The following is a 13614-nucleotide window of genomic DNA, read 5'->3' as shown; positions in this document are numbered from 1 at the left end:
CCATTAGGGTTGGAAGGGACCTCTGGAGATCATCTAGCCCAACCCATCTGCTAAGGCAAGTCCACCTAGAGCAGGTTGCACAGGAATTTGTGCAGGTGGGTTTTGAATGTCTACAGAGATGGAGACCCTACAACGCCCCTGGGCAGCCTGTTTCGGTGGTCTGCCACCCTCAATGTAAAGGAGTTCTTCCTCATGCTGGGGTAAAACTTCTTGTGTTTTAGTTTATGGCCATCGCTCCTCATCCGGTTGCTGGGTGCCACTGAAAAGACTCTGGCACCATCCTCCTGGCATTCACCTTTGAGGTATTTATATGCATCAATGAAACCCCTCTCAGTCTTCCCTTGTCTAGACTAAACATGCCCAGCACCCGCAATCTCTCCTCTTAAGGAGGATGCTCCAAACCCCTGGTCATCCTTGTGGACCTCTGCTGGACCATCTCCAGTAGCTCTAAGGGGCCCAGAACTGGACACAGTATTCCAGATGTGGCCTCACCAGGGTTGAGTAGAGGGGGAGGATCACCTCCCTCGACCTGCTGGCCACACTTCTCCCGGTGCATGCCAGCATACTATTGGCCCTCCTGGCTGCAAAGGCACAACAGCTGGCTCATAGTCAACATCATCAACCGATACTCCCAGGTCCTTTTCAGATGAACTACTCTTTAGTAGGTCAGCCTTCAGCCTGTACTGGTACTTCGGGTTCTTCCTCCCCATGTGCAAGACCCTACACTTGTCTTTGTTGAACCTCATTAAGTTTCTCTCCACCCAGTTCTCCAGCCTACCAAGGTCCCACTGAATGGCAGCGCAACTTTCAGGTGTATCAGCCACTACCCCCAGGGGCAATGGGCATAGACTGAAAAACAGGAAGCTCCATATGAGTATGAGGAAAAATTTCTTTGAGTGTGACAGAGTGCTAGGACAGGCTGCCCCTAGAGGCTGTGGAGTTTCTGTCTCTGGGGGTACTCAAAACCCCCCTGTACACAATCCTATGCAACCTGTTCTAGGTGAATCTGCTTTATCAGGAAGAGTTGGACTATATGATCTCCAGTGGTTACTTCCCACTGCAACCATTCTCTGATGCTGTGATTCTGTGTTTCTGTGATGTGACCAGGAGGGAAATCGTATAACATAATTTTTTACAATTGAAGAAAATGAACAGAAAGCTGTTTCAGTTTTTCTATAAACAAAGATTTCATATGCAAATAATATGTATTTGAATTGCTGCTGGTCAATCCATAAATATTGCGTTCTTACCTCCATATCACAAGAAGCAAGGAAGAAGACTGTAATTCCTGAATTTTCCTTTTGTGGTACAGCTTTATCTCTTCTGCACTTTCTGTCACTGACACCTAAAGGGAAGTTAGTTATTAGTTGTGAAAAAAAGCAGAGATATACAAATACCTTACAAAATTTAAGAAAAAATTTCAATTAAATAAATTATGAAAATATAAAATGAAACCAAGCAAACATTGCCTGCATTTAGAGCATTTTGTCACTCAGCCACGACTGACTGAAGTATAATGTAGAAATATCCGAGTTAACTATAAACAAGCTTATTAGATAATGTTAACAGCACAGAATTTAATGAAGAGCATCAAGGAGAATAAATTAAACTTCAAGATATCAGGTTAACTGCTACTGGTACTTAGGGTAGCTAGCATGAGAAAGCAGAATACCTCTACACTGTGCTAGTCTCCCATCTGTTAGATGATGTGAAAATACCAGAGAAAGACCACCAGTGCTATGCCATTTAATCTGCTATGTGTGAAGGTGGTCAGCATGAGAAGGACTAGGGACTCCAAAGAACAACAAATAGCAGCAATCCATAGTGACTTAAAAAGAAAAGAGAAGGAAAATGAGATGAGATACTCAGTTTTGATCCTGCTGATTTTAAACTTAAATCTGGTGTCAAAGAACACTGGTAAGGAATAAGCTCAGCTGAAGAAAATGTCACGTATAGAAGGTGCCTCTGTGCGACTGCTATGTAGAGGAGAAAACTGCAATTGTCATCTGCAGGTAGGCATAACCATAAGAAGAATGTAAGTGAGCTTGAGAGTCATCTAGAGCTCCCCCTAAAATTCAGATAGGAAATTAAGATCTTCCAGATGTGAAAATGTAAAGCTGGGGGAGAAAAAGAAAAAGGAAAAGGAGAAAAGGAGAAGTGAATGCTGAAGGAGGCAACATTCACAGGGGGAATTTCTTTTCTGGGTAATAAGAGAGAAAATAGTTTGGAGTACTGTTTGAGATAAAGTTGTTAGCCTTTAGTGTAGCAGCCCTTCGGTATAGAGCTGACAATGCAAATTAGTTACACTGTTGCAATGCACTGTCACCTAACCAGCGAGAGATTATGATTAGTTTATTGACTAAAAGCAGATGAAGAAAGCATATGTATACTCTTAGTACTCCTTAACTATCAATTTGAAGCAATTTTATCATGCTTATGGGCAGAAAATGTTTCTTAAGATAAAGTAGGATGAAAATTGATAGAGTGTAATAAAATAAAATATATTAAATTCATGTACAAGCTACTTTATTATAGTATGTGTTAAATCATTATTGAAGGGCTGCTCAAGAGAAGTGCATTAGAAACACCTCCACTGCACTTACTAAAACATACTTTTAACTGTAACTTACAAATTAGATGATATAACCAACTTGAGACTTTGTGGTTAGTTTAGTGGATTTTTAAGTCCTGCTGGAGCCTCCAAATTCTTTTTAATAGAAGTTTCTTTCTCTTTAATAAGTCAGTTGTTTTCACTAACCATTAATTATTTTTCATAGGCACAGGGGTATGCGTGTCAAAGTGTGTGACATTCTGTAGAGAAAATGTCTTGGTGGTAATTGAGAAATATTGTATTAGACAAGAGTCACGTAAGATCAATTAATATTGTTTGACAAATTGAAAGGAATCTATGTTGCAGTATCATCTTTACATCTCATTGCTATGAAAAGAAAAAGATTGTTTATAAATAAATTATGAAATATTTAATAATGTGTATGCTGATAAATTTATATGTTAGTTTAATTTGTCCATGCATGAAGCTTCTAATATAGTCACTGAGTTCAGAATGTCTCCACAAGTCAGCCTATAAAAAACCATTAAATTCTGGATACTGCTTATGAGCTTTGCTCATGCTACATTGACGGGTTTTTTTTGGGAATTGTATTGTCATAAGCATCAAGAAGCAGTTCTTTTGCAGAAATTTTATGTACCAGGAGACAGATTAGCTATTTTATTGTAGTGGTAGTACAATTTATGAGCGATGCAAACATTTGTTGAAATCCAAAAAAGTGTCTGTTCTAACTTATACTGCAAGAGAAAACTACTGTTACATTCAATTTCTGATTAAATATATCTCAACATGATATATAGTAGTCCATTAAATGTCACACAGAAAGGAATTTTATAGAAGTGGATAAACCTTAATAATTGCATGGGGCTTAATCAGATAGTCATCAGGGTCAGGTGGATAATTTCAAAGCACTGAATACAAAAGTTGTTGCGTTTCTGTCATATTCTGTCGTATTATTCTGTCATATTTGGTACTTTAAAAGTACCAAAGAGGAAAAGTCTCGATCTTTTTTCTTAGTACCTGCTTTCTCAAATAAACAACTTGAGCAATGTCCTAAGTTATACAGTCAGGTTTTCTTATGCTTTCTCGTACTGAAGAATACTATATTCCCATTCTCCCCTAAAGGTCTTGACGTCTTGGTACTCTACAGGCACACCTCTCATGCTAAAGGTCTCTGATTTGTGCATGCCTTTATTTCTGATTTTATGGGGAAAATGTGACTGAATTACCACAAGATAAGGTTTTCTCTAAATTTGTATTTTTGTTCTTGTTCTAAAAGGAATGTTTCTGAAACTTTAGGCTATATGTCAGAAAAGAAGATATTTGACTTGAACTGTCCTAGAGATAAGAGAGGTTGTTTACAGAGTAACTTGGATGTCAATCTGAGGAAGAACAGAAAAATGTAGAGAGACCTTTGATACTTCATGGTTAATATTTAAGTGGTAAAATGCTGGAGGTCAAACTGTGCACACCATACCAACTGTCTCCTATACATGTGCATTGTAGCACAGTCTCCAGCCATATAGCAATTGAACTTCATATCATTCTTATTCTGTTATTTGCTTAATTTCTTCCTTCTGCTATTTTAACTAACTTTTAAGTATGGCTAAATTGCCTCACTGCAAACCACTCCTTTAACTGGACACACTGTAGTACATATGTGCTTGATAGTACACTTAGGACCTTATTGCTTAAATTCTGGAAAGTCGCTATCATGTCTATGGGCTACTTCTGCTTAACACTGAGCATTTTCATTTAAAAAATATTGATCAAGAATTTTATTTGCTTCTACCTTTAAGCAAAACTAGCCTCAATCAAATTCCAACATATTTTCCCTATCATTAAAATCTGACCCTTTCACAAATCTGCTTGTGCTTCTCTTATAATTCTATCAGCAATATTCTCCTGTCTTTGTATCCTGAGATCTCACCTAGCTGTCTATGTTTCCCGGATATATTCAGAGATAGTTAAGGCTTCAAAATGGCATTTTAGAAAATATGATCCTGAATCTGTAGATTTTGCACAGGCTAATTCATCCTGAAAAGCTGTATTTTAACAGTATAATTATTTTATACAGAAAGTATATGAAATTTCAGCATTGTGGCATCAATCCATCAAAAAAGCCAGCTAATGCTTATTCAGATTCATATTCATTTTGATAGAAGTATCTTACATATTTACCCTTTATTATGTTCAGCTGCAGACTGACATTTCTTGGACTTCAGTTTTGCTAACTTCCTCTTTTTTTTCCCTAGACATATTTTCATTCCTACAGCCATCTGGCAAAACTTCCCTTTTTTTGTAAGTGTACATAACCTTCATGAAGAAATTGGTATTAACAAAGGACCTTGTATGTACTGTTAAAATAAATGCCTGCTTTACTCAAGAAGTCCAAAATAGCAACAAGTGACTCTGGTAGGGAAAAAAAAAAACACCAAACAACCAAACCAACAGTTTATGTAAAAGGTTAGAAAATTAATACAATCACTGGAAATAAGTAGCAGATTTTATGCTGTGCCCCTTCTAGAGTGGAAAACACATGCAGAGCATGAGCTGTGATGTATGGAACTAGATAAATTCTTGATCAGGTAAATTGAAACAAGAGATTAAAGTAGGATACATCCAGAGGAGTTTAAATTAGGACATATAATATTAAAGCCAGTTATGTGATATTATGCGCGAATGATTAATCGTAAATACATTTTTTTTTTAACATTGGATATGTTCCTTTAAGTTATAGCAAGACCAGATGACAGTGCATCATTAAAATATTTGGAGAAAAATTGTTAAACAATAATTAACAGGAAAGTAAGAAAAGGAAGAACTGATATTGATTCAGGTAGCCACCATAGAAGTTTAAGATATTCTGTCAAAAAAAAAAAAAGTTTAGATATTTAATTTTTGTAGGGTTTTTTTCACTTAATACTTCATTATTAAAACATTCTATGTTTGACCCATCCTAAAAAAAAATAAAAACGATTTGCCAAATCTTAGAAAGCCTCAGTATATGTTCAAATACACCAGACTTGGTGAATGCCAATTTTAGAACTCCTTTTTAGAACTCAGCAGATGAGGCACTGTTTCCCTTTGAATCTCTGTGAAACTATCGTGGTTAGAGTTGGCAAGTGCATTGCTTGTTGTATTTACATCCTTACCAGGAAGGAAAACACACAACTGAGTGCTGCTTGAAACAGTAAATGCCAGATTAGTGATAAATTCAGTAACACTTAAAATTTATCTCTGAATTGTTATTAATCATTATTAACATAACAAAAATAAAAACAGTAACAAATTTTCTCTTTCTCTGTAGAACCAGACCTCAAATACTCTCCAGCCAAGCCAGCTGAATTTTGCCACATTGTCTCACTAAGATCATATGGAACTTTTCTTAGGCATATAATTACTCTATGTGCCTACATCTACCAGAATCAAACCCACATGACTTGTCTTTAAAAAACCCAGAAGATAACCTCTGAACTATATGTAAAAACTTGTTTGTCTCACCCTCCTCTAAAACTTTGTAGCAGTTCATCACTTTTCTGGTGATCTTTATTCATTAGTTAAAGAAATTGACGGTTCTGTTAGCTGACATCACACTATGAGTTCAATAACTGCAAGAGAAAATATTTGCTCTGCAAGTAAAACATTGGGAAGGACTCACTAAATTCGATATTATTAACATGAAAGACAAGACACTTAAAGGTTACTTTTCTTTCTTATTTCAGCTACCCGATGCTTGGCCTTCCCTCTGATGTACTCTGCACAGTGTTTTAACAGCTAATTTCTAAGCTGTATGGAGTTTATTGGACAAAGGTGATTTTCACTCTTTCAGTTCTCATCATACAGTGTGAATAAGGAGAAATAATCTGGATTTCATCATGTTAACAGTGCAGCCTTCGCTATAGCCTACATTATAGCTGAGTTGCATCTTAAACTGCATCCTTAATGTCTAAACCTTTCCAAATGCAATGAAAACATGTTCAGTCTCAGATTATTTTAATAGGCTTGATTTTTTTGGTTGTTTGGGTTTTTTCTTTTCTTTTCTTTTTTAATGTGAGAAATGATTTCAAGTGTCTGTTGTGAGATCCTTAATCTGAGACACTGAGACTGATTTGTTGATAGGCCTTAGTCCATAATCCGAGCTGGTTAGTTAGAAATGAAGGTTCTTAGTTTCAACATATATTTGAAATAATCTTAGGTACTGCAATCATCAAAAAGTCATTAAAAAAAATTTTACTCCTTTTTTCCAATTCAAACTTTTGGTGCTTTTTACCAACAATAGCAGCATTATTGTCTTCTTCCTGGAGATGGTTGTTATTCTGTACGTCCATGTATAGTTGTGGCAGAGATTTTCTTTCCTTATTCCAAAACACATAGAGATTAGAAAGCATTTTTAATTAAAATGATTACTGTTGCGGTTATGTTATTGAGCAATATTTTGGGATAAATATGTTCCCTGTTAGAAGTGTAATTCTACTTTTCATCTTCATGCTAAGTAATATTTACGTAGTTCATCCTTAAATTGTGTAAAATTGGATTTGATCCCAACAGCTAGAAGGTGTTGTTTTTAAAACAAGGCTAAGCAAGCACAAAAGTTTATATGAAGATACAGATTTGATTAGCATTCAGACAAAACAAGTTCAGCCAGGTTGGCTTGTGCAGTTACTGCAGTCTGGCTCCAGTGACTTTCCACTGCATTGATCTTTTAAAGAGGGACTGTATTTTGTTACAACCTATAGTGCTTTTGAAAGGAATAAATAGGGTGATATGATACAGCACAGGTCATAATGTTTGGTAACATGCATTCATCAATCTCTTACAGACATTTGTATTAGAGTCAATACATTAAGCATCACAACAGAGTTTACAGAGGTAAGAAAAGTGTTAACACCCCCCTCCATGAGATTATGTCTTCTGCAACAGCAGTCCCTATCCCTAGAAATATTCAGAGTCCTCAATATAGTAACTCCCTTTATGAAAGACAGAATGTGAAACAGTGATATAGGAATTCATATGTAAATCTCCACTGATTAATGATAATGCAGTGAGTCTTAGTTATAGTATTACTCTGTCATTTTCATAATATTCTGAAATCTTTTTTTCAACTATGAGAAAATAAGCTTCATGCAGAATACGACAGATTTTACTATTAATATGTCAACATATAGAAAAATTATGCAAACACAGGCAACTGAGTAAACAAAACACAGGTAACTCAGTGGGTACTGAAAAAATTCAACAATGTGCTGTTCAAAAATAATGAAGACATTCCTAATATTTGCCATTTGAAAAAATAAAAGCAAAAGCAATTCAAACCCAAGAGCCTTAAGTTGCCTGGCAATGGTAGAGAAAGCCACCTGTACCAGCTACCTATGTCAGAGCCTAATCTTACCAATTACTGCAATGGGGCGTCAGACCAGACATACTACCTCAGACACACTATCTCAGTTGTTCAAAAGGGCTTCTGTGCCAGTAAAGAGCCAATCTGATGCAATACTGACTGCTGTTCTTCTCAGAGCTCAAATGAAAACTAGAGTATTATGTCATTGTACTCCTTGATAAATTCAACCCAGCAGAATAAAAGACAAATTTCAATAACGATTACTGCAAGGGGCTCGCAGAGGTACAAAGAAATAAAAAACACAAATGCATGGGTTTGTTTTTTTTTTTTTCCATGCCACAAATACTGACTTTTCCTCCCTTCCAGCCTTTCAAAAGTCCATGGCTAACAAAGATTTCCTAGCTCATCTCTTTGACCTTACCATTTATTCTGTTTGCTTGTTGAATTCTGTTCATTTAGATGTATTGAAGGAGAAGCTTTAAGAAAACATCAGAACTGTTCTGTTCGAGCTTAAAAAATAACACAAATTAGGGACGAGTGGATTTTACTTTTCTAATTTAGGCATTTAAGGTTTAAATGTGTTACGTCTGACTTGGTCACATGTCACTTGTTATCAACTATGCTGAGACATGATTCTCACTGTACATCTAACCTACTTTAGATGTTGCTTTAGAAAATATTTTTTTTTTTGCCTGAATTTGCTTATTTCTCACCATTGACTGCAAACCAGAGTATACTGTATGTGTTTATTCTTAGTTCCCCTTGTCTCAAAGACTTCATAACACATCCCCCCACACCAGAAAAACAGATGGGATATTACAAAGGGAAAAAAATGAAGCTATGTAAAGCAACATTCTAGCCTGAAAATGTTCTGTTGCATGTTGCCCACTTGTGAAACCTTGTAATTTTTTTCCTGCTAGTAGTATTTCCTCCAGAGGTGGTAGCTTGTTCAGGAAGTTATGTAATAACATTTCTTTCCAATGACTATGTAGGCAGGTGGGGTGATGGTTTTATAGGTTCATTTTCCTGGAATTTGGGATCATAACAGATTACTGTCCATATGTCTTTGTGAATAGTTGTTATTGCATAATTTACTAAATAAGTGTACGGTAGATAATATCTACCCATTTGTGCTAGTTGTTTCTGATTCTACAGGCTTGTGACTTTCACAGATTTCTGAGTGTTATTCCACCTTTTTTCCTAAGAAAAGCCTATTCCCATCTTGCTTACTAGTATTTTGTTACTTAACATTCGGCATTTAGAGCACATTGTTTCCATCACTGGCTTACAACTGCCTTAGCCTCCGATCAAGAGGGATCATTTCTGGTCTCAGTCATGCCATTTTTAGTAGAATGTATAGCTTTTTAGTACTTGCTTTTTTTTTCCCCTGCAAGTTGATTTTTAATGTGCTTAACTCTAACAATATCCTCAGTTTCTTTCCTTTTGCTAGATTCTTATCTCCTGATGCTTGCCTTTTCATAACCCTTTGCTTCTATTCCTGCATTATGTCTGTTTTGTTTTGCTGCTTGTTAGAAAATCCTCTTGTATTTCTCTGTCAGCTACCTTCAGCTTTGTGTAAATTTCTTCTAAATCTTTCATTATTAAGAGTTTCAACTTCCTGCTCTAGAGTTGGTTTGAAAGTTTGTTCATGCAGACTGTATGATCCATTAGATTGTATGAACTAGGCTTTCTGGCTTTAAGTTACCTTTTCAAAACATTTTGTTTGTTTTTTCTTTATGTTTGTCATGACTTGACTACGTTGTTTCCTGTTCCATTTTCTGAAAAAAACCTTGAAAAAACAGCAATAAAAAAACACCAGACAAAAATCCAGATCTCAGTAGGTCAGATGGGATCTGATGATTTGTTCTGGATGTTTGTGACACTTCTTATGTGTATGAGCCTTGACTTGCACATTTACAGTCTTGCATTGTATTACATCACATCAACTTTGGTTCCTCCTGGTTGAAGTTGGTACACATAGACTCCATCACCTCTGACTGCTGTGAATTGCTGTGGGTGCACAGATCTTTGCTTATCTAGAAGCAAAAACAACTAAAATTTGTCAGTTTCCTGTCTTCTTCTGAGTGTTTTAGAAGATACTATCTCCCCATGAAATCAAAAGGAAACTCTGAATAGTTCTTTGAGAGCAAATCGTGAATATCCATAAAAAAAAAAAAATCCATGGCAATTTCTAGACCATTTGTTCTATGGCTCAGCAACAAAAAGTCTTTTTTGCCCAGAAGAGTACAGCACAAGACAGCAGTAGTAGCAAGACAGCAGTAGTAGCAGCAAAGAGACAAATGTCTCTTTGACTTCATACTGGCAAGAAACAAATTTGGATCAATACCTCAATTTGGTATCAATATCCCAATTTCTGTCAAGACATCAGCAGTAAGAATATTACTGCTTGGAGCACTGAAAATATGCTCTTCAAATGCACTATTGACGAAAGAGTGGGACATAATAAGAAATTAAATGAAGCTGAATAAATACTTGCATTGAATGTTAGATAGAAGAATTCATTAGTTGAAAACAGTAAGCAAAAGAAACATAAATATATTTCAGCAACCACCTCAGCGTACTTTAGAGTTGCATTGTTCATCTGTGTGCCTTGTGTGCTACAATGCAAAACATGGAGAAAGCCACTGGTCCTCATAACTGTGGAAACAAAAGGAGAATTGGTAGCCAGCTTCCATCATCATTAGATTGGCTAACTTTGCAAGGCTATTTTGTCTGTTTAGTGGGACAGCAAACGTGACACACCCATTATTTTCCAGATTCTTTATATTTCAGTCCTAGATGTTTTTAAAAAGAAATTATTACAGATTCTGAAGAGAAAAAGAAAAGGTTTAGGACTTTTGGGTACCCAGAGAAAGAGATTAGATGAGCTAAGAACAGAGTAACATCAGAGAATTAATATTCTTCCTAGAAGAATATGTGAACTTCAGCTGCTGTTTCATTTTCATACTTATCAATAGCATATGCTGAGGATGTGGATTATTTTGAGTATACAGATGAACTGGACTTTTAAATACCTTACCAAGGTAAATATGCTGAGATAAATACCTTTTGTTACTGTAGAAATGCAAATTAAAATGAAGAAATAAAATTCTATAAAGGCTCGAGTAATTGCAAGTTCCAGTCATTAATTGAACTCCTTTCCTTTGTGCTTCCTTGTTCTAAGCATTCTTATGATCATCATTATTTAAATTTCATGTTGTGTAGTGCTAAAGGGCATCACTTTGCCACACTTGTAACTGTAAATATCAGCTGTTGTATGTTGCAAGATATCTTTGAACCTGAAAGTTTTCCCACATCATAGTGAAAAGCCACAGGCGTGTGAAGATGTTATAAGAATGGGAAAAAAACCCACCCCAGAGTTGTAGCAGGGTTGGGTGTATTACTATATCACTGTTCTGAGGTTATCATATATTCGTTTTAATGTTCACTTCTAATGTTGGGGTTTCTTTACCTTGATTTCTTTTATATGGGAGTGTTCTTTGTTTAAGAACTAAAGGAGAGATGTCAACAGTGTACCGTCAGATGGTGAAGAGCTGAAGCCTGCATATTATAGGCTTGATTCATTTGTGCTGTTCCAACCCATGCTCCAGGGTCCCAACAACAGAAGTAACCACAATTGACCTTGTGAGAGTAAAAGCATTTAAATTGCAATCCTTTGGAGGGCAGGTGTGCATCTATGGGGTAGCTGTACAAACAATGACTCAAATTTCCCAGTTTGGTGGTTGTATTAGGATCACTTTGTAAGATTGCTTCAGCTCCTGGTGTCTCTTTTTAGGCTTGGATCTTTTGGGCAAAAGCATATATATATATATTTTTTTTTTCATGACAGTGTCTCTGCATTCATGTGTTACATTAGCCTGTCCATGCTATAGATACACACCCCAGTTCCCTAATAATTTTCTCTGTCACTCATAAAAATGAAGTGCAGTGACTGACAGAGCACATTCTGTAACCTGTGGCTGTGTGACCTAGGCCTGAATAGTAGGTTTGGAAACACTTATTTAAAATGTAAGGTTTGTAGAACAATGCCTTTAAGTAGGTGGTGTAAGACACTGGGGGCCAGAACAGTATGAACTGCTAAACAAAATAAAGCTGGGTTTAAAGAATAAGAATCAACAGCTTGTTGCAAGAACAGTCCCCAAGCCAGCAATTCTATGCTTTTCTGCATCTCTTATTCCTCACCTGTTGCTTCTATTTAATTTTTAACTTTCTTACTATGTAAATCTATTTTAAAATATATTTTTAATTCTCAATGTTTACTTTATATTCATTAAGGTGCATACTCCTTATATTATGATGATTTACACCGATAATGGGATTGATCTAATCCAATTTAGGAATTTACAGGTTAATTGCTTAAGTCTAAGCTGACCAGAATATATTCCATTGAGGGTAACAGAAGCCAGAATTTATAACTTAGACCAATGCTATACATATTCCTAACATCTGTGTCTGCTCTTGAGTACTGTTAGCCAAGTGGTATAAGTGGTTCATCTTCGTGAGATTCACTCTCACACTCATCATGGGTAGACTCATTTGATATGGTTTGTTTCCATCTACAAAACACTTGGTAACAGGTGATCCTATTCCTCCCTGACTGTTACCCCTGCAAACCAAAAACATTATTGTTAATTTTTTGTTTCATCTATTTCAAAGAGTTTGAAATTATGTGAAACCTGTGTTTCTGGTTATCATGGTAGTGTGTTTATAACACGAAACTGAGGGTACATTTCATACCCTGAGGCCTGACTCGAGGCTGTAAACCAGTGTTTGAGGAAGAATTTTGGAACTGTGTATGGCAGAGAAAGTTGAGGCTGGCTCAGTTTTGCTTAGTCTATCTTTCAAGAATAACTACTGACACAAAGTATCACCAAAACCTAGCCTGTTTTGTTTTGAAGGGAAATAAATAGTCAACAAAACCCCCAGTTTTAGGAGTGAAGTAGTGTGATAAATTAAGGAACTGAGACCCAGGAACGAAGTGAGAAGCTAAGTTATGTACATGCACCTTGAGAAAATAGGTTTTAAATGTCTAAGGTAGAGTGAGATGAATCTCATTCTGGATTTCACAGGATGAACAGACACGAACTTCCTTTTGTGTAGAATAGCCTTTAACTGTAGGAGCACCTACAAAGGGGTTTCAACATTGTAGTTTTATGGTGTTAATGTTGGGAGTTGATTTCACCTTTAACACTGTGATGCATGTTTCTTCATTGTGATAAAACATGAACAAATATTCCCATGTGAAAAAGCTTCTGGAAAATTTAAGAAAAATAAGTTGAGGTAGAATTTCAGGGGTTGTGAGGACCAAACTGGTCATCTATGTCAAAGATATTTATTGTCTTCAATTATTTTTTATTTTTCATGCCATTCTCTCTCCTGCAAGCCCAAAAGAAATATATAGTGGTAAGTCATAGAATTTGAACTACTTAGCACCTTGAAAATGATATTGTTCTGAAGTTGTCTGTATGTTTTTAATTTTTTTCCTTGATCTTTGACTGAGAGATTATATAGACCCTCACTAAACATTAAGAAACTGTAAGATCTGTTTTTCTAAAATCCACATGAATACAGGTTTTGTTTTGTTTTTGTTTTCTTTTGCATTCAGTCTTTCCTGTATCTTGTAGAGGCATATAGAAAGATATATCCCCTCTATACAAAGTAAAAATTTAATATATATCCCCTC

The 13614-nt window shown here is 36.0% G+C and overlaps 1 long non-coding RNA gene across 1 annotated transcript; it reads right to left on the bottom strand.

Moving 5' to 3' along the window:
- Window positions 1–1186: 1186 nt before the first annotated feature.
- LOC133265040 (uncharacterized) lies at window positions 1187–13144 on the bottom strand. Its single transcript, XR_009741853.1, has 4 exons — window positions 12937–13144; window positions 6074–6180; window positions 2648–2811; window positions 1187–1345 (listed from the first exon to the last, which is right to left on the bottom strand). It is a non-coding gene; the product is annotated as an uncharacterized LOC133265040 (long non-coding RNA).
- Between the last annotated feature and the right edge of the window lie 470 nt (window positions 13145–13614).

The sequence above is a fragment of the Pezoporus flaviventris genome, unplaced genomic scaffold (genome assembly GCF_033815535.1).
Source record: "Pezoporus flaviventris isolate CSIRO_AGI_PZ_B2104156 unplaced genomic scaffold, CSIRO_AGI_Pfla_v1 ptg000003l, whole genome shotgun sequence".
Classification (NCBI taxonomy): domain Eukaryota; kingdom Metazoa; phylum Chordata; class Aves; order Psittaciformes; family Psittacidae; genus Pezoporus; species Pezoporus flaviventris.
Note: the sequence above shows the minus strand (reverse complement) of the source record. Positions and strands in the feature narration are given on the sequence as shown.